An 18,193-nucleotide genomic window follows, 5' to 3' on the forward strand; every position below is an offset into this window, starting at 1 on the left:
TTCCTGGTTTCAAGGAAAAACCCAAAAGTGTCTTTGTTCCACAACTCAACCTCCCTGTATGGGTTGAGCACAGATAAAGCGCCAAGCCTTTTGTCTCTAATGAGATCACTTTTTGACAGGTGATGCAGAGTTTCCTGGCTCTAAAACACCACCTACACAACGTTGTAATGCAATCATGGGTGCAAGAGGAATATTCTAACAGGAATAGTTATGTGAAAATGAGTAGGAAGTTAATAAAAACTCTTTGGAGTCTCATCTTTTACACATCGCCATTATAGTTAAAATGTGATTTGTACACTAGAAAAAACTACTTGACAATTATTATAATGATGATTTCTTTCCAATGTGTAAGAGGTCATGCTTTCACAAATGTGCCTCAAAGTTGAGCCATTCACTTGAAAACAGACTCACTGTTAAGAAACTTTGTTTCTTAGAGGTGTTTTCCTTTAACTCTTCCACCCCTCATGCTTTTCTTAAGGCATACTTGCCAACACTTGCCCAGAGAAGCTTATCTTAGGGCAGTTTATGGCACTTAAAATGCTTCATAGTCATTTCTTCTTTTTCTTTTAACTGAGATATAATTCACATGCCATAAAATTCACCATTTAAAAAAGTACGAGTCAGTGGGTTTTAGTATATTGACAGAGTTGTGCAACTATCACCGCTATATAATTCCAGAACATTTTCATCACCCCCCAAAATTCCTATACCCTTTGGCAATCCCTCCCCATTCAACTTTCCCTCCAACTCCTGGCAACCGCTATTCTGTCTCTATGGATTTGCCTATTCTGAACATTTCATATAAATGGAATCATATAACATATGGTCTTTTGTGCTTGCCTTTTTATATTTAGCATAATGTTTTCAAGAGTTATCCATGTTGTAGCATGTCTCATATGTCATTCCCTTTTATAGATAAATAATATTCCATCGTAGGCATACACCACACTTTGTTTATCCATTCATTAATTGATGGGCATTTAGTTTGTTTCCACTTTTTAGTTATTAATAATAAGGCTGCTATGAACATTCATATGCAAATTTCTTGTGTATATGTATGCTTTTATTTCTCTCGAATATATACCTAAGAGTAGAATTGCTGGGTAATGTGGTAATTCTATGTCCACAACCATTTTGACTTCTACCTAAGGATGTACATATTTTCAAATTTGCCCAGAAGGCCAAGATAGAATAGAAATCGGGCATTTTGTATTGGGGATTTTGTATTTGTGCACCTATACAGAGTCTTAAAACTGTAGAGTTTTAGAAATGGACGAGAGATCTAACAGGACCCCATTGGTTTACAAATGAGGAAACTAAGCCTCGTTGCTTAATTAGCAATGTTTTCAGGTCACTGTATCAGTTAAGTTGATGTCTGACTTCTAGCAACAATGGCTTCGACTTATTTTTTCCTCTCACTTTAAAAAGTCTAGTGATACAAAGTCCAGGCTGTGAAGCTCCATAATATCCTCTTTCTGCTCTACTTATTACTTCCATTGGCTTTCAACCTCAAGTTCTCCTCAGGCTGCAGAATGGCCACTGCAGCTCTGGTCATGATATCTGGGTTCTAGGTAAGAAGATGGGAGGGAGGTTAAAAAGTCACCTTCCAGCTGAGTAAGCCCTTTTAAAGATCTATGTCAGTAGTTCCCCCAATGACTTTTGCTTGCATTTCGTTGGCCACCCTTTTTTGCAGGCAAGGTTGAGCAAGGTAGTCTTTTAAATGGTTACATTATTGCCCCAACAATTTAGAGGTTCTGTTAGAAAGAAAGGTTTCTCATATAATTAGAGAGTGGCTAAGAAGTAGCGTTAACCCAGATCTCTTAACTACTCTTCCAGCAGAAATTTTTGTAGACATAAATTTCAAAAGTGTTTCATGTGGGGAACCCTCATTTTATAAAATGGAGAGCTTAATGAAAAAAGATTTCTTTTATTTATGTATTTTTTAACTTTATTAAATTTATTTTCCAATTACAGTAGACAGTCAATATTATATATGCATTAGTTCGAGGTGTACAACATAATAACTTGACATTTATATAACTTGAAAGATTTCTTGGTCTAAATTTCTGAATCAAAATGTTTACTCTTCTTACTTTTAGGCCTTTCTAACTTCTAGTCAGCTGATGACAACACATATCCATGATTTCTAGGGGAATTCCTTTCAATGACCGATAATGGAATGTCCATGTCAGGTTGCACTAATCGTGAATGTTTAGTGGGAAAAGCAATGGGATTTGTTTTCATGAATATGTTCACCGTGACTTGCAAACCTGGTCACTGAGGGGAAAGAACCAAGACTCCTTTGTTGAACTGTGTGGAAGGAGAGGGCACCAGGGGGCATATCAGGCGTGAGCAGCTGTGGGACCACCTGAGTCACATGGAAGAAATTGTAGGACACACCTGCCCAGGAAGAAACTGGTAGATGTCTGAGACTAATGTAAGTCAAAGGGCTAGAGGACCGGCCAGTGCCAGGAAATTTGTAGGATGCCCACATCCAGAAGTAGATGAGAATCTCAGAGGTCAGCTAAGAGGCACAAGCCTTTGGAGGTTAAAACAGGAAAATTCAAGCCTTAAGTAGGTCAGATCATTCAAAGATAGTGCTCCAAAGGACAAAATATACCTCAGTGAGCCAGAATCTGGAGAAGCAACTTTTCAGCTTCTGCTTTTTTTTTTTAGCTCTCTGAGTAGCTAGGCATGATTTTAGGATCTCATTTATAGGAAAAGAGAAGAGAGCCAACATTTACCAAGTGCCTACTATGTGCTAGCAACATTACTGCAGAGACTATCATGGAGAGTGGAGAGAACTCTCAATTGTGTCATTTATTAACCTTGGGTCCTTTAACAAGTTACTTCACCTCTCTAAACCACTCTATCAAATAGAGTTTTTAACATCTTCTTGTATAGAGGATTAAATGACATTTAAGCATAATAATAGCCAGTATTTATTAAACATGTGCTGTTTATTACACATTTATCTCATTTCATCCTCACAGGAATACTGTAGAGTTTGGGTGCTTTTGATTGTGTTCAAAATCAATTAAAAATTTGCTTACGAAAGGGGTAAAGTTGAAAAAGAATTGGCTCACTTAATTAAAAAGTCCAGGGGCAAATCTTTCAGGTTCTATCATGGCTACATCTGGAGCCTCTAAATATGTTATCAAAATATTCTCCTTCTTTATTACTCTTTTGGCTCAGCCAGCATTTTATGTTTTAGCTTCATTCTTTGGCAGGATCTCCCCACATAGCAGAAACTTTAGATTCATACCACTCTATTGCTAGAGACTTAGAGAAAAAAAAGAAGCCAGACTAGCCAGACTTATGTCATGTGCCCATTCCTGAATCGGTCATGTGTCAATAGAAAAAGGACACTGACTAGTCTGGATCATGTGCCCTCCTATAAGGAAGAGTCACGTGACTGGCAGTCTCATCCTTTAGGGAACGGACAGTTACTGAAAGAACTCAAGTTAAATTAAGTAACTTGCCCCCAAATCATTTAGCTCTAAGTGGAGGACCTAGATATAAACCCCAGGGTTCTCTGACTCCAAAGTATATGTGCAATAAGACATCCAAAAAAATGGCTATATCAAGTAAAAAGGGATATCTAGAGCAGCAGCTGAGGGCAAGGAACTGACTCAGAGATAGGCAAATCTTCAGAGGCTCCATCTTACCTATAGGTTCAAGGCACCTGACCACCTGGCTAACCCCTTTACCTCTCAATATTCTTTTACTACTTTCTGCATGAATCTTCTTCTCCAACTAAAAATATTGTACTTCCCCTTCTCCCACCTTCACCATTGCATGTATCTTTCTCCTCCCTTAGAATATCTTATTTCACTTTTCTTCCTAAATTATTTTTTAGCTCTTAAAGTCATATTAAGTTTTCACTTTTCTTCAGAAAACCTCTACTCTGCTTTATGTGGCACATTCTTTGCACAGTTGTTATAAGAAGAGCACAGTCCTAAGAGCCAGGCAATCTCAGTCATTCCTGACATTTTCACTTCAGTTTTGTTCATTGGTTCTTTATGATGACTGTTTTTTTATTCGTTTTTTATCTCTATTGGCTTATTTGTGTTTATGTTTTCAGTGGTTACTCTAGGATTTATAATATAAATCTAAATATAAATCTAATATAAATTTACCACCATCTGCTTTTAAATAATACCTCACTTTATGCGTAAGGTGAGATCCTTACAACAGCGTGCTTCCATTTGCCTTCCTGTCTTCTATGCTTTCGTAGCCATATTTTATTTTCACATATTTTGAAAATCCCACTATTCATTGTTATTGCTTTTGCTTTAAACAGTTATCATTTTAAGAAATACAAACATATTTATAGACATCTTTACCAATTCAGGTCTTTTCATCTCTTTGGGTAGATCACATTTCCTTATGCCTGAGAAAACTTCCTTTAACATTTCTTGTACTGAAGATCTGCTGGCAACGAATCTCTCACTATTGTTTAGCTGAAAAAGTCTTTATTTTGACTCATTTTTCAAAGATATTTTTAGTGGATATAGAAATTTAGGTGGACAATTTGTTTCTTTCAGCTCTATAAAGATGTCATTTTTTGTGTGCTGCGTAAAATGAGAAGTCACTGGTAATTATCAACTTTGTTTTCCTGTATGTAATGCTTAATTTTTCTGTCTAGCTGATTTTAAAATAAGCTTTTAATCACTATTTTCCAGCAGTTTTATTATGATGCGCCTTGGTATGGTTTCCTCTATGTTTATTCTATTTGAGATTCTTTGAGTTTCCTGAATCTGTGAGCTTACAGTTTTCATCAAATTCACAAATTTCCACCATGATTTATTCAAATATTTTTCTATCCCCCCACTTTATTCTGTGATTCCAATTACATGTATTTCAGATTTCTTGACATGGTCTCGCGGTTTACTGATGATCTGTTCAGTCTTTTCTCTGTGTGCTTCAAAGTATTGACTGCTATCATTTCAACTCACTGATCTTTTCTGCAGTGTCTAATCTGCTGTTAATCTCATGCAAGTATTTTTCATCTTCGATATTATGTTTTTAAATTTTAGAAGTTATATTTGTGTCTTTAAAAATTTTCCATTTCTCTCCTCTTTGTTTTCATGGTTTCCTTTACCTTCTTAAATGAGTGCTTTCTCTGCTCATTTCAAGGTCTGTTTCTATTATTGATTTTCATCATGGTTATGGGCCATATTTTCCTGCTTCTTTGTAGCTTTTGATTAGATATCGACATTATGAGGTTTATATTATTGAGTACTGGGTTTTCTTGTGGTCCTTTAAATATCATTGGACACTGTTCTGGCATACAATTACATTACTTGAAAACAGTTAGACCCTTTTGGAACTTGCCTTTAACCTTTAATAAGGCGTCCAAAATAGTCTTTGGCCTAGGGATAATTTAACCCCACTATTAAGGCAATGCCCATGCATCATAAGGTGTTTCCATTCTAGCTCATGTGGGCTGTCGGGATTGTTTGGTCTAGTCATTTCCCTACTCTCAAGCAGTTACTTATCTTGCATTCTAAAGCCAAGACTTGAGAGGACTGCTTTGCTGATCTCTGAGCTCTCGCTCTCTGCGAAGTTTCTTTCTCTTCTGTATTCTGCTCTGTAATTCTAATTATTTGGGCTCTTTGAATTCTGATTTCTTTCTCCTCAGCTCAGTGAGACCAGCAAGCTCTGTTTGGCTTTTTGCCCCTGCACTGCAGCCTGGAAACTGCCTCCAAATAGTAAGTTGGGGCAATTACATGCCAATTTCATTTGTTTCCCCTTTCTCAGAGGTCACTATCTCTCATTGCCTGATGTCAAATGTCCTGAGAACCATTGTTTCATACATTTTGCCCAGTTTTTTAGTTGTTTTTGTCAGGAGGGTAAATTCAATTTCTGTTGCTCTTCTTGGCCAGAAATAGAATTCTTCTCTTCATTTCCTTTGGTTGAAATATGTTTTCTCTCCTTCTATCTAATTCTCTTATGACAGTATCTGTCTTGTTTTTTTAGTTTGGACTTCATTTATGTTTTTTCTTTATTTTTACTTTTGTCTCAGTTCTTTCACTTATTTACAAATATTTTTCTCTAAGAATCTCATTTCAGGGTTTTTCTAATTGTAATGTATTTTTTCGTTCATATCTGTGATCCTTTGCTTAATTTTTTTCTTTTTTTTAACTAATTTGACATTTTAGTTTACAGTTTTCATTAGTTTGGATATGTTATCTTTCTGGTGTGTTTCATCATCTTGTAAAGACATTATTCTGCTCTTAATTCTTCCTGCTTTTATTAATAATTTTGCACGTGATTTCATCATGATCCTTTTCTATTGCACACTTTTAAATTTTCTCGTAGTTTTAAGAGTAATAGCAAGGCCAGGATCGTTTTAAAAGCTGCATAGTTTCATAGCTTCCCCTTCTGTTGTTTTCAGGAAGTGATTTTTAAAAAGCAACCTACTTTCTGGGATCTGCTGCAATATTCCCTCCTTCATTTTTACCGGGATCTTCTCTTTCCTTTGTTGTTATTAATCCTACCCTCCATATTATGGAATCTGCTTCTGGTAATTTTTCCTCAGTGTAAGGCTTGTTCCAAAAGGGAATTTTGATTTTTTAGTTTGAGACTTCATAGGTTTAGTTACGCAGTCTGCTTTTTGGTGCAGGACATTGTGGCAAGGGGAGGATGGTTAAGAGAAATTCAAAACTATGGTTCCACTGTTAGGTAGCTAGTCAGACATGAGAGACAGGAAAACAAAGGAATAGAGGCCCAGCCTAGAGACAGCCCAAAGAACATCCTATTGGTAAAGAATCCTTCCTGCATCCCCAGAGACAAAGGACAAGAGGGCCATAATCTATAGCTGGTTTAATCTGGCCACAGAAGCCTATGCAGAAGGTACTACCCTAATCTGCCCACAATCTAAACTTCATTATATTGTCATTATAATACTATGTTTATGCTTGGAAGTTCATGAATCTAATTATAACAGACTGAATTCTGGGTAAGTGTATGTGCACTAGGCAAAAAGTTATATAGCAGCCAGGTGTCAGTCAAAATAACCTCATGTGCCAATCACCTAGGAGTGCCTTTGGAGCCACCCATCATGGCCCAAATGTAATTCAGACATTTCCACTTCTGGGTGATGACAGCTCTCTTTGCCAAAACCATGTTCCTTCTTGGTTTCTAAAATATACTTTTAATAAATCTTTTCCAAATCTCACTGACCTGTGATTCTTCACTGTGTCAATGAGGAAGAATTGAGGAAAGATGCTAATTACACTTCTGCACTGTTATTCCCACCCCTGCCACTGGGGCAACACCAAAGTTCAAATTGCTGCCAATGGTAACTGCACAACCACTATCTTCCATATATCCCCAAATCCCGTCATTTCTAAAGTCATAGCTCCAATTAATGCAGGGAGGGGGTAAGAGAACTAAAATGTTAAATCAAGCTATATTCAAGACTGCAATATGCTGATCAGCCCTGCAGCCAGACCAGGAGGAAACATGCAGAACAAAGGAAGATTTCTGCTGGGATTGCTAACAAACCATTTCCCTATAATGTGAAGGGAAAACAGAAAAACAGTCTTTCAGTGGCACCCTACACAAAATAAAATGATTCTTTCCCTATGGCTAAAGTCATGTGGAAGCTATGGATCAAAAGCTGGGAACTGCCAGCAAGCCTTTCATATTACACTTTCTTACCTTTTCACGCTCCATACTCTTATTTTTTCTCAGTGTATGCCCATATCATCAAAGGAAATGGGTAAACAAAGTCTTTAAACTGTCATTCACAGAAACTAAAGAATGATATATAAGCTGAATTCCCCATTCGGGATCCCTCTCTGTCTTTACTCTTTCTCTCACTGTCTCTCCATCTCTCTCTATTGCCTCTGTCCTTCAGAGTCTCTCAGGCTCTCTCGCTCTCTACTTCTATGAAGTGTTACCCCTTCTTCAAAAAATTTTTCTTTTGACTCTGACTTTGGCAGGTATTTGAATTCTTTCTTGCTCTCAGCCAAGAACTCTTCTCTCTCTGGGTGCAGGGCTTGAGTTCCCCTCCACTCAGGAAATTTGCTCTGTCCTACCTCACAATCGTCATGTTTCTATTTCATTATTTGTTTACTTTAACAAATATATATTGAGTACCTATGTTTGGCTGTGGGATAAAGGTATAATGGCCACTGTAAAGAGGAGATCTCTTCCGACAGAAAGATGAAGCAGGCAACTCCATAGACTATAACTGAATTTATTATACAGTAACTCACTTACAGGAGGATTGGGCTGAAGCAGACAGACCACCCAGCCCAGTTTTGTGCAAATTATTCTCTGCTAAAGACTCCCATTATGGTACTGTTTTCATAACACAACTCAGATGCTAATGACTGACAGGACATTACTAACAAAAGCATTTGTGGTTACATTTTAAGGAACACAGATAATCAACTAAAAGGCTTTGATATGCTTAATAAGGTCAGAGAGATTGGCCAAAGTCACAGCACAATGGTGATAGTTTTTCACATCTGCATCTATACAACCTACTATGTGCATGACACTGTGCTAAGAATACAAATAAGGCTAAACATACTCTAGCCTTCAAGGAGTTTCCAAGTCAGTGGGGGAGGCAAGTATAAGCACAACTAAGTACAACCAGGCTGTGACAAATGCTATGAAGTGCTATGGAAACACAGAGAAGATATCAACTAATTCTTATCGGTTTGAAATCAGGGCAATTTTCATAGAGAAGTAATGTTTATATCCCCCCCAAACTAGAAAGTTTAATGAGACTTACACAATAATGAGAATCAGAGTTCTTTAGGAGGGTAGACTGATTTAAACAATAGCACTCGAAACAGCCAAGATATGTCATTAAAGAAAATGCAGCAAGATAATTAGTGCTGTTTCCTTTATAGAGCTGCATGCTTATCATCATTATTGTTAGCCTGTCCTTTTTCTTTTATTTGTTTTCCTCTTTCTTAGCAATTTTGACAGGTCTCTTGGAGAAAGACAGTATGGCTGTTGCTTGGTATAGATCCTATTTCTTTCTCTTTGCAAGAGACGCACCAGATTATAGCCGTCCATTCTGAAAGAGGAGTCCTGTACTGACATCATTTCTGCATTCTTGATCTGTAATGTTCATCCCCAGCCCTGCACCACTCCATCACCTTGGTAGGCTCACAGTCTGGCTCCTAGGCTGGCACACAATCATCCCCTTTTGTTTGGATATTCTCATAAAAAGTCAAAGCGTTGATGTGTGTGCTGCCACAGGAAGAGGGCAGGCTGCCATCTACCCAGCTTTTACCCAGAGTAGTCTTTATGTGTGTGTCTTGCTTCTATTCATAACAATGGGGCGGGGGAGAGGGGGTACTCTTGTTGTTGTTGTTGTTGGTGGTGGTGGTGTGTGTATTGAATTCTGTACTCAATTATGCAAAGGTTCAGTTAGAAATTTAAAGAAGACATAGAAGATGTGGTTATCATTTGGAACTTGAAGTCTTTCCTCTGTCATGTTACTCTGTTTTCCTATAGAACCAGAAGCTCAGAAGTAACTGATCTCCAAGGCCAGGAGCTGGGAGGGTAGGAGATAAAGAAAGGCTTATCCTGTATGAGCCTCAATAACAGCCATCCAGCAGGGGGAGCCTGCTAAGGGTAAGCACAGCCTGAAGTTGATAACGGAAAGAGAATAAAGAGGAAGGGAATTCGGAGTCCAGAAGAGAAGAGATTAGAGCCCTCCCAGTTGCCCCAACCCCTGCCCTTCTGGGTGCCTTGTCATCCCTATCCCAGCTTGTTTAGTTCACACCGAGGCCCTGAGGCAAGTCACTGCAGGAGGCCATTGCTTTTGGCCTCTAGGGGTTACCGATCCCCCTCCCCCAATTCTTCATCCAGATGAGGAAATTCCTTTTGCAAGATAGTTCTGTAAGGTGAGGTTAGAAACTTTCTTGAAGAAAATAGAAATTCTAGAGATTCTTGTCCTGACTCTAGTGTCATAGATTGGCTCTGCAGGCATAGCTTATGGGGCAACCTCCCACTTCCTCTTCCTTACTTCAACCCTGAGTTGGGCATCAAGCAACACACTCAGTCATTTAGATCACAGTGGATCTAGGATGGAACCCTCAGTCTCCCTAGGCACCAGCTTCCTTTTTTCTCTCACCCCAGGCATGGCCCAAGGTTGGACCTCTGGCATCAGGCTGTCCCGGGGGTTCCATTTTGTTCCCTCAATTATCCCTGGGCCACTGGTGATGAAGACACTTCCCCTTTGGATAGTCAGCATTTATCTTTGGGGCTTCAAGACTTCTGGAACAAATCTTTCAGTTTCTTTTATCCGAGAGGTCTCTACGGCTATGGCCTGGCATTCTTCTCTCATTTCTGTCCCACATCTCCTGATCTTGTATAGCCTTACTTGCACGCAGCTGATTGTTTTTGTTAGTTACATCCTTCATTGAGTTCCCTCTGTTTGTCCCAGTGGCACAGGCTAGAGTTTGATTATGCTAGAGGTTTTGGAGACTCAATAGGAGAACCTTGGCTCCTGGAAACTCACCTGTCTCATAATCATATTCTTTGCCATAATCATATTCTTTTCACGTGCTAGTTTTCTTAACTCATTTAAAAACCATTCACTGAGTCTCTAGCTCCTTCTCAGTGGTTTCTCTAGCTCATGTGTCCAGCAATAAGTGAAAAAAGCTCTTTTGCTAAAGTTTCTGCCCAACACCTAAAGCATCAAACAGCTCTGCCACTGGGGCCCAAAATGATAAGCAGGCATTATTCCATTTACGAGCTGTGTGACTTGGATAAGTTACTCAACCTCCCTGGGCTTTAGTTTCTGCATCTATAAAATGGGAAAGATCATTATGCCTGCTCCATAAGGTTAAATACAAATGAAGCACCTAGAACTGCACCTGATACATAGCAGTACTTGATGTTACTATCAAGTGTCATTGTTATTGCTGATTTGTTAAAGGTGATGCAGAATTATCACCTCTGAAATGGAGTGCCTTTCTAGGCAAGCATCCTGCCCATCTTTTCCTCCGGAGGCATGACTGGTACCTAGGCCAGAGAGCAGGCGGATGGTGACACCACATGATAACTGAGACAAAAGAGGGAAGGGGGTGTGTGGACAAAGGAGTCTCACTTCTTGGCACTGTCAAAGTATAAGTTTGAATCATGAAATTGATAGGGTTTGGGGAGAAAGCTACAAATTTCTGTTAGTGTGACCCCACTTCTACCCTCAAGCGGAGGAGGACTAGAGAAATGTGGTTTCCGAGGTCTCCCAGCTCTTCACTTCTCCCAGGTTCTCCTGATGACTCATCACATAGAGCATCTGTGTCTAGACCTGATCCTCAAACTTTAAACTGACTGCTCCTTACCTAAAAATCTTGTTAAATGCAGATTCTGAGTCAGGGTGGAGTAGGGATGACAGCATGGGTGGGGTAGGAACTGGAAATTCTATGTTTCTAACAAGCTCCTAGGGGTTGCCGCTGCTGCCTGATCATCCTGTGAGTAGCTAGCTAGGCTCCGACAGTTGTCAGTAGGGTCTTAGCTCTGGAGATCCCAGAATCAATCTTTCCTTTGCAATATTAGCATATTAAAAACAAAATTTAAAAAGCTTCAGTAGGGCCTGTAACATCTGTGTCACATTGCCCCACCCCCATCTGTCTGGAGAGTTTCAGAATCTTTACTCTTTGCTGCAAGCCCACTAAGCCTATTAAAAACAATTTTTTCTTTCTTTTCTTTACTGACCATTCATTCAACAGATATTTGCTGAGCACCTACCATGTAAGAGACACTGCATACAAAGAAAAATTCCAGCCTATCCTTTGTACTGCAGCCGAAGGAAGTATCAGAAATGAAAACCTGATTCTTACAATGTTCTCGTTTCCCCGCAACATGAAGTGCAAGTGCCCTAAGTAGACTTATCCCCTCATCCACAGCTCACCCAACTTCAAGCCCTCCCCACAAGTGCCCGTTGACCAGCCTGTGAGCTTGGCTCCTTCTCTCTCTGTTCCTCTTCCTGTAAACACTCTTCCCACCACTGTCATCAATCACACATAGCTCTCTCATTGCCTTCAAGATATAGCTCACCGCCACCCCTTTCAGGGAGCCTTCAGAGCACCCAAGTGAAGTTCCTGTGTCCCCTTGGTTCTGACCATTTTATACGAAATTCTGGTTCTCTCTCTGCTAAACTTTAAGTTTCTCAAGTATAGAGAAATGTCTCAGTCATTTCCCCATCACCCAATTTTTGCTGAACTGCAGTTTGGTTTAAATACTACACCACCTGGCAGGAACTCCTGCCTGCAGGTTTTCTCATTTGAGATGCCAATGGGCTGTGACCTGCATCCAAGTCATTAGCTTTGGCTTCCCAGCAGTTGGCAAAGGGCTGGGTTAGAGACTGCTGGGGAATGAGAAATGTTCCAGGGTAAATGTACGTCATCCATGGTATGTAACATTTTACAGCCCAGCTGTCGAGACAGAATCAATAAAAACCCTGTCAATCTTGTCTACCACGACTATGTTACACTGAGAAACAGAGCCGGCCAGGAATTTTAGATCTGCTCCCACCCTGGAAATCTCTCAGCTTTTGATATAATGAGATGAAAAGGGAAACCAAACCCTTTGCAGCTTCTGGAACGAGTTCTATCTTGTTTCAACTAATGTTTGGAATGGCTAATCTTTCCTAATTCGAAGCTTTTATAACCATTTTACTTTTATATCATTGGACTTCTATAAAGCGATTCTCCTTTTACAAGAAGAGGTCTTGGAAAATATTTGATTTTCTTGCTCTTCTCTTGAAATCACAACCCCCATTCAAAAACCACACACACACACATCACCACCACCGCTACCGCCACCAACACAAAACAGACTTTAAAACTTAATTAGGCACATAACCTATTTTTACTGTAGGAAGAACTATACATATAAGTAAAAAGATCATTTCACTTAGTCCCACCATACATAGGTAACCAGTTCACACCTACTGTGTATATTTCCAGATTTATTTCTGTACACATACACATGTATAAATATTTTTAGAAAAATATGATCATACTATGAATACCATCTATAATGGTATCTTAATGTCAATTTAGATCTATATTTTATTTTGTCCATAAAGATCCGTATCATTTATCTGTATCATTAAGACTGCATAACCTTCTGCTGTATAGATGTACCCAAATTTATTTAATTCTATCACTAGACATTTTTGTTTCACTAATATTTAGACATTGTAAACAATGCCAAAACAACATCTTTGTACCCTTACCTCTGATATAATTGATTCCTTGGGATGAAGTCCTAGATATGAAATAGCAAGGTCTAAGAGATTATTAGCATTTTAAGGCTTTATGTCTTTAAATTGTATCTGTTACACCTTGCTTCCATACAAATTCCTCTGAGTAGCCAGTGCCCAGTCTACAGCTTTCAACACAGATGAAGCCAGCCAGGATGCCCCAAACAACACTCCTGCCCACTCTGTCCACCTGTAGATAGCTGAGCATCTGAGACATGACCTGGAATTCAAATTGTCCCCAGGCACCACAGGAGCAGTCTGGAATATCCTTTTCCAGAAAAGGATATTTTCACTAGAAATCCAGATGGGACAATCCTTCTGCCATATCTCAGAATCTGTTTTGGTTTAAGGGCTATTTTAGTTTTAAACTTCTGGCAAATTTTATCTTTCCTGGTTTCAAGTTTCGCTATGGAATCCAATTCTTCTTCCCTATAATCTCTAAATTATCTTTCTTTTCCACAACTTTAGGCATAATCTCTTCTGTTTCTATTATCATTTCAAATGCTAGAAAAAAGAACTTGTGGTCTGGAACTGCAATGTCTCAATTATCTGATTATGTACAAGCCTGATGACGCCCCAACATCTCCAATCTGTAGTCTGATGCTCCTTACTGCAGTAACGTGCCTGTGACATCTGGCACACGTTTGGAGCTGCCAAAACAGCCACAAACCCTGCGGGAATGAGCACAGAGACTTGAGCTGAAGGCACACAGATTCCTCTGTTTCCGAGGGAGAATCCTCAGAAGGTGGCTCACATGAATTAAAGTCGTTTCTCCTGGGTGGCTGATTTCTGAAAATTCAGAGGCCGGCGCAGCTGAGTGGCTCGGGGTAGCGGCAGAGGGCGAGGCCGCGTGGACGGGGGAAGCGTGGTGCGGCAGCGGCACGAGTACCGGCAGCTCCTGCAGTACGCCGGCCAGTGGGCGGCCGCACAGCGCTCAGACAGCAGCACCTGGCAGCCCCGCCGCGCCAAGCGACTGCGCCGCCTGGCACCCTCCCGCCCGCCGAGGAACTGCTGGCGAGGAACTGCTGGTTGCGCAGCCTCCCCGCCGGCGTCGGCTCCGCGAAGCTCAGCTTTGCAGATACGCCCCGGCGGCCTCTATGGGGCGCGGGAGAAGTGCCTGTGGGGCTGTGAGCGCTGGAAGGCGAGAATCCCAAAGACATTTTTCTATCTTGTAAAAGAGAATCAGCAAAAATGTAACATAATGAGGGTCCGAAGCCATCAGCTTTGAGGGGCAAACTTGTAAATATCCATGAAACCATCCTTCTAGGGTTATGGCTACGAAGGGCTATGTATGTTGTGGTGATGGAGAGGAGGGGGAAAAAAAGGCTATTAATTCTACTTTTGATATTTTGGAATTGCATTGCTTTTGTAATTCAGATGTCTGAAATTATATATATTGATTCCACTGGAAATGACGTCAGTTCTCTAGTATTTCCAAATATACTTGACTTTGTTTCATCCACTGACCCATCATCTATTTTGATTATTAGCTCTTCACTCCCTCCCGGTTAGAGCAATGGTAAATTAGAAGACGGTTCTGATTATAAATAAGGTGGTAACATGGTATTAGGGTGACGGCTTGCAACAGATAATCTGGTGCTGATGGGAAATGCAGTCAAACTGGAATCAGAGATTATAGGCATATGTCACTTTATTGAGCTTTGCCTTAGTGCACTTTGCAGATATTGCTTTTCATTAACATTGAGGCAAGACCCACCACCAGCAAAAGGATTATGACTCGCTGAAGAGCCAGAGTCCAGGTCAAGCCATCAGGCAGCCTACAGAGAAGACAGTGCAACATATGGGGCAGAAGTCTTCAGGCACTAATCATACCTGAGTCTTCTGTAGTGGCTGAGGTCCAGCTTGCCAACCTCAATGCCAGCCTTAGAAGTTACATTAATAACACCAGTATTCTACTTGAGCAACTCCGGAGTTGGTGAGGTGGCACCTAGGTTCTTAAAATTTGATCTAGACCTTCTTTGGTGTGTATGTGTATACACAAAGTTGTGGTTTTACTTCACTTCTCTCCTTATACTTCCTTTTAAATTTACCACATATTTATCATTTCTAGTGTTCTTCATTCTTTTGTATATACAGTCATGTGCCACGTAAAAACGTTTTGGTCAATGACAGATCACATTATACAACATTGGTCCTATAAGATTATAATAGAGCTGAAAAATCCCTATTGCCTCATGATGTCGTAGCCATTGTAGTATTGTAGCACAACACATTATGTGTGTATTTGTGGAAATACTGGTGTAAATAAGCTTACTGCACTGCCAGTCATGTAAAAGTATAGCACATAATTATGTATAGTATATAATACTTGATAATGATAATAAACGACTGTATTACTGGTCTATGTGTTTACTACACTATACTATTTATCATTATCTTAGAGTGTACTCTTTCTACTTATTAAAAAAAAGTTTACTGTAAAATAATGTACCCACAGCAGCCTCATATGTCTCCTGTTTACCTTGTTTCTTGATTGCATCAGTTTCCCTTGTGCTTGAATTAATTCCATGTTGTTTTGTACAGTCATATGCTATATAGGTTTGTAGCCTAAGAACAATAGGCTATACCATATCACCTAGGTGTGTAGTAGTCTGTACCATCTAGGTTTGTATAAGTGCACTCCACGATGTTAGCACAATGACAAAGTCACCTAATGATGAATTTCTCGGAATGTATCCCATCATTAAAGGACTGTACCTAAGTTTTACTCTGGTTTCATTTTCCTTTAGCCTAAAGAATTTAACACTTCTTATCATGTAGGTCTGCTGTTGATATTTTCAGTTTTGTTTGTCTGGAAATGTCTTTATTTCACTTTTATTTTTGAAGAATATTTTTACTGGATATAGAATTCTAGGATTCTATATAAAAATTAGAGTTATTTTATATCAGTTTCAGGTTTGCAGCATAGTAGTAAGGCATATAATTTACAAAGTGATCCCCCTGATTAGTCTAATACCCACCTAGCACTATACGTAGTTATTACAATATTATTGACTATTTTCCCTATGCTGTAGTTTACAACCCATAATTATTTTGTAACTACCAATTTGCACATCTTCATACCTTCACATTTTCCATCCAGCCCTGCAAAACCCCTTTTATTCGGAAACCATCATTTTGTTCTCTGTATCTATGAGTTTTTTCCTGTTTTGTTTACTTTGTTCTTTAGATTCCACATATAAGTGAGATCATACGGTATTTGTCTTTCTCTGTTTGACTTACTTTAAATAGCATAATGCCTTCTAGATCCATCCATGTTATAGTAAGATTTCATTCTCTTTTGATGGCCAAGTAATATTCCATTGTAATATGCACCACTTCTTCTTTATCCTACTGTCTATTGATGGGCACTTAGGTTACTTTCATACCTTGGCTATTGTAAATAACACTGCAGTGAACATAGGGTTGCATACATCTTTTTAGTGTTTTGGATTTCTTTAGATTAATACCCAAAAGTGGAATTTATGGGTTATAAGGATGTTCCATTTTTAATTTTTTGAGGAAACTTTAAACTGTTCCAAGGAGGCTGTACCAATTTGCAATCCCACAAACAGTGCACGAGCATTCCCTTTTCTCCACATCCTCACCAACACTTGTTTATTAATTTATTGATGATAGTCATTCTGACAGATGTGAGATGATATCTCATTGTGATTTTAATTTGCATTTCTCAAATGGTTAGTGAAATTGAGCACCTTTTCATATGTCTATTGGCCACCTGTATGTCTTCTTTGGAGAAATGTCAGTCAGGTCCTCTACCCAGTTTTTAATTGGATTTGTTTTTCTGGTGTTGAGTTGTATGAGTTCTTTTTGAATAAGTTTTGAATATTAACCCCTATCAGATGTATCATTGGTGAATATCTTCTTCCATTCAAAAGTTTGTCTTTCTGTTTTGTTGATAATTTCCTTTGCTAAAAGGAAAAAAAAAAAGAACTAAAAAGTGCAACAACTTTTTAGTTTGATGTAGTCTCATTTGTTTATTTTTTCTTTTGTTTTCCTTGCCCGAAAAGATATGTCAGAAAAACTATTACTAAGAGCAATGTCAGAGAGTTTACTGCTTATATTTTCTTCTAGGAGTTTTATGGTTTCAGGCATTACATTTAAGTCTTTAATCTATTTTGAGTTTATTCTTCATATGGTGTAAGAAGGTGTTTCCTTTTTTGTATGTATTTGTCCAGTTTTCCCAATATCGTTTATTGAATAAACCGTCTTCATCCCATTGTATATTTATGCCTCTTTTGTCATGGATTAAATGACGAAGGCATGGGTTTACTTCTGGGCTTGCTATTCTGTTCCACTGATCTATGTGTCTATTTTTATGCCAGTACCATGCTGTTTTGATTACTACAGCCTTGTAGTATAGTTTGGTATCAGGTAGTGTGATACCTCCACCTGTGTTCTTCTTGCTCAGGATTGCCTTGGCTATTCAGGGTCTTTTATGGTTCCATAGAAATTTTAGGATTATTTGTTCTAGTTCTGTGAAAAATGCCAACAGTATCAGAGATTGCATTGAATCTATAGATTGCTTTGGGCAGTATGGACATTTTAATGATGCTAATGCTTCCTATTCATGAGCATGATATATGCTCATTTATATGAATCTTCTTCAATTTTTAGCTTCAGTGTCTTATAATTTTCTGAGTACAGTTCTTTTACCTCTATGATCAAATTTATTCATACGTGTTTTATTTTTGATGCAATTGTAAATGGGATTGTTTTCTTAATTTCTCTTTATGGTAGTTCATTATTAGTATATAGAAATGCAGCCAAATTTCTGAATATGAATTCTGTGCTGTACTAATTTACTAAATTCATTTATCAGTTTTAATAGTTTTTGGTGGAATCTTTGGGGTTCTCTCTATATAGTATCATACTATCTACAAATAATGACAGTTTTACTTCTTCCATTCCAATTTGAATTCCTTT

At 38.8% G+C, this 18,193-nt stretch overlaps 1 pseudogene; it reads right to left on the reverse strand.

Annotated features, from left to right (window-relative positions):
• Nucleotides 1–13,307: 13,307 nt before the first annotated feature.
• LOC120607740 (programmed cell death protein 2-like) lies at nucleotides 13,308–14,406 on the reverse strand (annotated as a pseudogene).
• Nucleotides 14,407–18,193: the final 3,787 nt, after the last annotated feature.

This window comes from Pteropus medius, unplaced genomic scaffold, assembly GCF_902729225.1.
Source record: "Pteropus medius unplaced genomic scaffold, Ma_sr-lr_union100, whole genome shotgun sequence".
NCBI classification, from domain to species: Eukaryota; Metazoa; Chordata; class Mammalia; order Chiroptera; family Pteropodidae; genus Pteropus; species Pteropus medius.